Below are 8,889 nucleotides of genomic sequence, written 5' to 3' on the forward strand. Positions count from 1 at the left end.
CCTTGATCAAGGCACTTTACTCCAACCGGGTGCCGGGTTGTCCACTTCTTTGGGCACTCCAAAATATGCCCAAAGGAATCTCAAAAACAACGCGACAAAGGCACAGATATCAAGTAAATGTCTACATACAAACGTGTACATTTCTTATTGTTATGCTCAACACGTGATTGATAGTTACACACAGTCTATTAAAACTATCAAAGGATTGCAAAGCATTTCGAAAACTGCGGCAAACACACAGAACACCATGAAAGCTGATTCCACATAAAACCACAAATTGCATTTAATAATAATTAGTAATAACACAGCCCTGATCCCTCGGTTACTACGTGTTGAATCTCTAGTGCTTACAAATTCTTTCTAGTTATGCAGAGATGCACTCTGTAAACATTTTTATAATTTCAAAAGTGTAACTGCCAAAAGTGTAACTGCCGATTTGTTATAAAAGTTCTAATCATCTATTAGCAGAATACCAGCTTACAATAAATATGTAGAAATATGTAGGCTGACAGATTGACAGAAATCTAGTTTAATCTATTTAAAGTATTTTGCTTTACCCAAACAAAAAATGGCAACCACAAAAAACCCTGAAAACCAGAGAATGCAGCCAGTACTACTATCATTTTCCCCATGTAACTAAAATATCCTAGTTTTTCTTCCTTCAAATACAACACTCCAAAACTTGTAGCTGCAGTTTTGGAACAACATGTGAAACAACATGCGAGTCTCTAGAGCTTCACGTGCATTCAAACTAGCGCGGCTACTGCAGTACAGCATTTAAATACCCGTTTCCTGTTCCTTAATTTGAGTCTCACTAATGCCTCTAGAAGTCCATTTACTTGTTAATGTCTTTATGTATTTTTCCATCGTCACTGTATGACACAGCGTTCATAAGGCTGTTCTTCATGGGTGGTGTTGTTCTGGATCTGGGGTTCCCTCTTGCCCTTGGGGGGTGCAGCTGAGCTGTGCTCTGTGATGTGCTGCAGTACCTCCTTACTCTCACTAGGGGGCAAGTTGTAGAAGAAGTATTGAGGAGCCATGCAGATGAACCTGTTCATACGAATAATAAACAGAAATGTGAATATTAGACACTTCAATATAAACACAAAGGAATGTGTCTACATATTTGACTACATTTCATTTGTCATTATCTCCAGTCTTCATACATTCCTGAACTCTAAGGGGTGTTGGAAGAATAAAATAACATGAAAAGTAATTTTAGAATCACATGCCATTCGAAAGTACATGCTATTTGAAAGTAAAGACATTAATTCAAGTTCAACCTCTAGTTCTAGCCTCTAAAGGTACAGAGGAATGGAACAAACGAACCAGAATAGAAAATTAGCTACATGACAAACAATGTCAGGGCAAAACTGGATTTGATGGGTTTGACTGTTCTGTGTAAAAACTCTCTAGCAGTAAAAACCTCACTGGCATATTAGCATTCATCAAATGCAAACTAAAGGATCATTACATTAATAATAGTTGTTGCATTAAACACCACGTTTAAAACTCATAAAAAAGACTTACTCGTGCTGAAATCTGGGTGACGGTTCTGATGCAGTTATTCTCTGACAGCGTGTGCTCATGGTATACAACCCACTCCGGAAGGTTCTGTTTGTGTGGCTCAGTCCCATAACACGAGAGAGGGTGGATCTGAGCCACGTGCTTGTGGGTAAGAATGAAGTAATTCCCTGATCCATCAATGTCCCTGGCCACCTGGGATATTGGAACAGGCACTTAGGGTCAAAGCTAAATTTAATGATTCCTGTGAGGTCTTTTAAGTTAGAAACCCATACAGCAAGCATTGGTTTGCATTATAAATATACACTACAAAGAGCATTTGATGGGATATTAACAAATACTGGCTTGTGTGAGAAGAACTGTGCACAAATTTCGTTGTATTACATTGAAGATTTATTATGAGAAAACTTGACCAAAGAAGTTTCTCATCCAGACTGGAAACTGCCGTTCATACTGAGTCTAATGGCCTGAATGCTGAATCTTATGGCCCGAATACTGAGTCTAATGGTCCGAATACTGAGTCTAATGGCCTGAATACTGAGTCTAATGGCCTGAATACTGAGTCTAATGGCTTTACCTGCATGAAGAAGCCTGCCAGTAGGACCTGCTTGGTGTTCAGTTGGTCTTGGAGCCGAACGCAGGTGAGGACACCTGGAGCTCTATCCGCCTCAGGATCTCAGCGAGCTCTGCACGAACAGCATCGGCTGTTTGCAGAGCAGCCAGACTCAGGTAATGATCAGCACACCATTGTGCTAAACTGGAACCTGCAGTAAATCAACAGTTCCACAATAATTGAAATATTCTGTAATTAAATTATTCTGTAAATTATGCTGTCGCTTCCACTGCTCTGGAATATAGCAAAATAGTTAAGTGAATATGTGTGCTTTTTAAATGTATTTAACACTCTGCAATTCATTGATTTGTTGATTTTCTCAGAACATATACACTGTTTAAAAAAATAAAGGGAACTCTTAAACAACACAATATAACTCCAAGTCAACCACACTTCTTTGAAACCAACCTGTTCAGTTAGGAAGCAACACGGATTGTGAATCAATTTCACCTGCTGTTGTGCAAATGGAATAGACAACAGGTAGAAATGAGAGGCAATTAGCAAGATCCCCCCTATAAAGGAGTGGTTCTGCAGGTGGGGACCACAGACCACTTCTCAGTACCTATGCTTTCTGGCTGATGTTTTGGTCACTTTTGAATGTTGGTGGTCCTTTCACACTCGTGGTAGCATGAGACGGACTCTACAACCCACACAAGTGGCTCAGGTAGTGCCGCTCATCCAGGATGGCACATCAATACGAGCTGTGACAAGAAGGTTTGCTGTGTCTGTCAGCGTAGTGTCCAGCAGAGGTGGGACCAAGTCAGTGTTTTGCAAGTCTCAAGTAAGTCCAAGTCTTTATACCTCAAGTCCCGAGTCATGTCTCAAGCAAAGACACTCAAGTCAAGTCAAGTCTCGAGTCAAGACAGGCAATAGTCAAGTCAAGTCCCAAGTCTGAAACGGAATTTCAAGTCCTTTCGAGTCTTTTTTTTTTTTTTTTTTACCAATGTTGCAGGTATATTTCAAATGTAAATAATAGACATGCGTTCTTTTTTAAATCTGTATTCTCCTCAAATCTTGATAAAACATGTGCAACTGAAAACACGAAGTATAAAAAAAATTAAAATTACACCTCTTTATTGCACAGTTCAATTTGTTAAACTTAGCTGCAAAAATATTCATACTTTAAACTACAATTTTCCAGAAATAAATATTCTGTGAAAAAGTCTTAAGTAGAACTCCATGTTCAAATAAAAAGTGCTGATATTTTCACAGTACAATACAAAGAACCATAACAGCATTTTCCCTCTCTTCTCTTATCTGGTTTCTTGGAGAACATGAGTGACACAAGACAAACAAATATAAGAACTGAACAATTAACAGGAATCTGCAACTTTAGACATTTCAGTAAACTATTCTGCATTGCATTTGCTGGCCAAAAGTCTGTATGTCATTTGTGCACGATGAATGATGTCCCCATAGCTGAAAACTCGCTCCACTTTTGTCAATATATTTTTTTCTCGACGTAGATGTCTTCAAATACACAATCCATGCTGAGATAGAACTGGATATTATGATGGTGACAGAGAGAGGCTCTCTTCCCCGAGTTCAGATACAGAACCCAGGGTTGCCAACTCTCACGCATTGAGCGTGAGACACACGCATTTGACCGTCTTCACACGCTCTCACGCCACACATCCGATTTCTCACGCCGGAAAAAATCTAGTTTATTTACCTCTGATCCACGTCTATGATTCAATGAGTTACTAGTTCGCTCTGGCACCAACCACTGGTGATCGATCGATCGCTATATAATACTTAATTTGTGTCCATTTTACACCTCGCCCGGTAAAAATTTACGTTCGCCAACCCCCCATTTGATTGGTTGTGCTGCAGCTCATGCACACACACACGTACAGAGTGTGGAAAAGCAGAGGACTGGTCTGCGTCAGAAGGACGGAAATGAAATTAATGGGGCGCACTTTATAAATATTAATATGCGTTTTAAAATTTAGATTTGTGGTAAAAAAAAATCAAGTCTTTGCAAGTAAACAGGTTCAAGTCCAATTCAAGTCCCAAGTTATTGGTGTAAAAGTCCAAGTCAAGTCTAAGTCTCTGAATATTTTTTCAAGTCAAGTCTAAAGTCTTAATATTAATGACTCGAGTCTGACTCGAGTCCAAGTCATGTGACTCGAGTCCCCACCTCTGGTGTCCAGAGGCTGGAGGCACTACCAGGAGACAGGCCAGTACACCAGGAGAAGTGGAGGAGGCCGTAGGAGGGCAACAACCCAGCAGCAGGACCGCTAACTCCGCCTTTGTGCAAGAAGGAACAGGAGGAGCACTGCCAGAGCCCTGCAAAATGACCTCCAGCACGCCACAAATGTGCATGTGTCTGCACAAACGGTTAGAAACCGACTCCATGAGGATGGTATGAGGGCCCAACGTCCACAGATGGGGGTTGTGCTCACAGCCCAACACCGTGCAGGACGCTTGGCATTTGCCAGAGAACACCAGGATTGGCAAATTCGCCACTGGAGCCTTGTGCTCTTCACAGATGAAAGCAGGTTCACACTGAGTATGTGGCAGACGTGACAGAGTCTGGAGACGCCGTGGAAAGCGATCTGCTGCCTGCAACATCCTTCAGCATGACCGGTTTGGCAGTGGGTCAGTAATGGTGTGGGGTGGCATTTCTTTGGAGGGCCGCACAGCCCTCCATGTGCTCACCAGAGGTAGCCTGACTGTCATTAGGTACCAAGATGAGATCCTCAGACCCCTTGTCAGACCATATGCTGGTGCGGTTGGCCCTGGGTTCCTCCTAATGCAGGACAATGCTAGACCTCATGTGGCTGGAGTGTGTCAGCAGTTCCTGCAAGATGAAGGCATTGAAGCTATGGACTGGCCCGCCCGTTCCCCAGACCTGAATCCGTTTGAGCACATCTGGGACATCATGTCTCGCTCCATCCACCAATGTAACGTTGCACCACAGACTGTCCAGGAGTTGGCGGATGCTTTAGTCCAGGTCTGGGAGGAGATCCCTCAGGAGACCATCCGCCACCTCATCAGGAGCATGCCCAGGCGTTGTAGGGAGGTCATACAGGCACGTGGAGGCCACACACAATACTGAGCCTCATTTTGACTTGTTTTAAGGACATTACATCAAAGTTGGATCAGCCTGTAGTGTGTTTTTCCACTTTAATTTTGTGTGTGGCTCCAAATCCAGGCCTCCATTGGTTAATACATTTGATTTCCATTGATGATTTTTGTGTGATTTTGTTGTCAGCACATTCAACTTTGTACAGAACAAAGTATTCAATGAGAATATTTCATTCATTCAGATCTAGGATGTGTTATTTGGATGTGTTCCCTTTATTTTAAGAAAATAAGACAATTAATATCAAAAGACATATTTTTTGTTGCAATGGTCAATGTATGTTCATTATGATTTGGTCTGTTTTCTTTGTAGTTTGAAGTTTCAGGTTGCTCTGTCAGGACAAACTGCTCCAGTTTTTGAATGGTTTAAAAATAGAGAATTGTAGTAGCACAACACACTTGCTTGCGGTATGTTTTAGTTATTAGTGCTAGTCAGCTTGGTCAACAAACAGCAACATAAGATGCATCAGTATTGGTTATGGAAGAAACTAAGAAAAATCTAAAATTTCTATTAAGAAACTAAACTTTGTGCAAATTATAGATACAAGAAACACATCATCAAATTTGGCCAGAACTGATATGGTATGATGACACAACATTCAAAGTGACCCTTATGTGAACCGACTTCACATTTATCATCTATAATATGAGCTGTCACACCAAGATAATTCTTGTTGCTAATAGAGGTCCAACCTCCGCGAACGGCGGAAACATTCATACTTGCCGCGTCTTACTTAAGCCTTCGACCACAGAGAGCACTCTACAGTCCACAGCAATCCATCTCGCCAGTGAATTGGTCAATTTTGTTTCTTAATTTGAACCCCGACATGTGGTCGAGTGTTGACCGGTGACACTGTTTGCTCGTACTAGGAATACATTTAGCAGCTAAGTTATCATTACTGACCTGCGCGTTAGCCCAACATGTTTTGCGTTGAGGTGGTAATGAAGGGTGGAAGTGCTCCTGTGATAAGCGAACTCCTTCCTACATAAAGTGTAAATAACACTATTTGTGTTTGTACTTCCATCTGGATGTTTCTTATATTTAAATTTCCCATCCACCAGCGTAGCCTCTTCAGTCATCTCCATCATGCTCATCTTATTGTGCGTCCATATAATAGTATGTCTGGAACTCGTGCACTGAGAAACATTCCATGGTGCAAAAGTGTCTCATGCATTAAATGTGTTAAAATGCATACATTTTTTTAGTTTGTTAGTTTTCCTGTAATTAATTAATCGAAATTAACGCGTTAAAGTCCCACCACTACATTTGATATAATAAATGTTTGGGGTGCTTAGAACGTTCAATAAACACACTGAAAGAGTCAAATATAAAATAGGTCTTAGTAAATGGAAGTGAATATGTTTACTAACAATACACATTTAGTTCACATTCTGGGTTTGATATGTTAATGAGTCTGGTGTGTTTTAATTCTCACGTGACTCACGTGAGCTGTGCTGGCTGTGTTTGTAGGCGTTGTACACATTGATAAGGAGGAGGGGCCAGGAAGCAAGATGGAGCTGCAAGAGGATAGGACACTTCATAAACCATGGATTCAGTCAATTCAGTCAGTTTAATTTATCATGTCTGCAACACTGACATGAGCTACATAGAGTGAGAAGTATCTGGATGAAACAGTTTATACAGCAGGGTGAAAAATGTGTCTTTTTATCATGAACCAACATGTTCAATAAGGTGTCAAAATGCCGGTCCTAATGAAGGTAACCTCAATGTTCATATCTGGCAGCCCTACTACCGCTCCACAGAATAGAATGTATGTTATAGCAAAATGTGATTTAAGTTTTCCGTATTTGGCAGATGCTTTTTTCAGAGCAACTGACATGAATTACATATATCAGTACAAACATACGCTGTATATCTCTAGGAATAAAACCCCTGACATTGCTAGGTGTTGTCCTAGCTTGCCCTACCTGTACTACCAGTTGAGGTGTGAGTCTAGTTTAAAAAGATGCTGACAACCAAACACAAAAACTAAACAGTACCAGGATCTTTTCTCCTAACTAAACAGATGAATTAGTTTCACTATAATGAAAGATGTAGTCACTGATATGCAGATGTATAGAAAAACAAAACAATAATAAGGTGGTTTGTCAAAATGGTTCATGTATAGATGGATAGACAGTGGGGTGAAAATACTTGGCTTACACATTATTCTTGCCTGTTAGAATGAATGACATTACCTGTTAACATGGCAGCAATGGTTAGCACCTCACTCGCACAGTCAAACTCGCAGGAGGCCAGCAGACTCTTAGCCATCTGCGGTTCCAGAGGCAACTCAGACATAATCACTGCAATCTCAGACAGGTTCCCATCATTATCCAGAGCCGTTAGATAGTCCAGCTCTTCTAAAGCCTGCATGAGGCGGGAGACACAAACAATAACTCGCCATCAGTTAGACATAAAAAATACATAACACTAGCCAACTGACTAGATACCAAGACTATCTTACTTACTGGTGTCATGTTTCTCAGCAGCATTTAGAAGTCGGTGCAGCTCGGTTGACTTAGTCAGGTGTTTGGACTCTTCGATAACCTTCGGCTTGAAGGTTGTGTCCCACTTCTCAAGCAACCTGGAGGACGTTTCCTCACCAAACAGCAGCACAAAATCTTGATTCAGCTGTTGATCAAATACACATACAAATGTATCAGTGGTCAATGCACTGTAAACAGCCAAACCAAATGAAAGCCTGGATTTTAAAAACCAATGCACAACTCACTAGTCCTTTGACATCTAAAAAACGTGGGAATGTTTTTAGGACATCTGTCGTTCTCTGTGAGTCATGCACTAGGTTCTGGTGATGTTCAAAGGACATCTTCATCTTCAATACTTTTGGTTCATCATGACAATGAACAAGAAATGATAGAGCTTCCTGGCAGGCATCTCCATCAAAGTGCTCAGGCACTGATGCTACTGATCTTCTGTGATTTGTTCCTTGTGCTTGTGACACTGTGGTTGCCTTAACTGATTGTTGAGATTTATTCCTGGACATGGTCTTCAGCCGCCATGCTAAATATCCTGTGCTCTTTTCGCAATCATAGAAATGCTCCTGTTAATAAAAAAAATGACATAGTTCCATCATTCATTGATCTTTTATCACAGATTAAAATCTGATAAACTTTACTGAGCTTGCTATGTTAACTAGCTTAGCCTGCCTGGTGTCTCAATGAGCTATTGTTACATTACAAGTCAATTTCCCTATTCACTTCTATTCAAACTGAGCACAATGTTTTCCCCTAATGACACTTAAGAGTTCTGTCTCTATGTAAAACTGGTATAATTTCTGAAAATAAGTACTTTAAACGTACATAGCCCTTTGGAGAAAAAGGATCCTTCAGTGAAGGAAAAAGTGTAATGATCCCCAGGGCATACTTCTCCTTCTGTTTACGGGACGGAATCCTCCTTTAAAGAAAAAGCAATTTAAAAAAATAAATAAACATGTCCTCTTGTACTCTGACACATACGTGACAATACTGGTCATTATTTTATGAACAGTAATTTACAGTTAAAATACAGTACACCAAATATGCACTTTTGGGTCATGGAGTGAAAGAAAAATAATCTAAACTGCAAAGTTAATTTTTTTCAGAAAAATATATACAACTTTGACATAGCAAGCTGTGGCTTTGTATAGCAAGAATGGGATGCT

At 40.5% G+C, this 8,889-nt stretch overlaps 1 pseudogene; it reads right to left on the bottom strand.

The window, feature by feature from the left end:
• Positions 1-562: 562 nt before the first annotated feature.
• On the bottom strand, positions 563-7,601 carry LOC143508878 (putative pre-mRNA-splicing factor ATP-dependent RNA helicase DHX32; annotated as a pseudogene).
• Between the last annotated feature and the right edge of the window lie 1,288 nt (positions 7,602-8,889).

This window comes from Brachyhypopomus gauderio, chromosome 1, assembly GCF_052324685.1.
Source record: "Brachyhypopomus gauderio isolate BG-103 chromosome 1, BGAUD_0.2, whole genome shotgun sequence".
Taxonomy (NCBI): domain Eukaryota; kingdom Metazoa; phylum Chordata; class Actinopteri; order Gymnotiformes; family Hypopomidae; genus Brachyhypopomus; species Brachyhypopomus gauderio.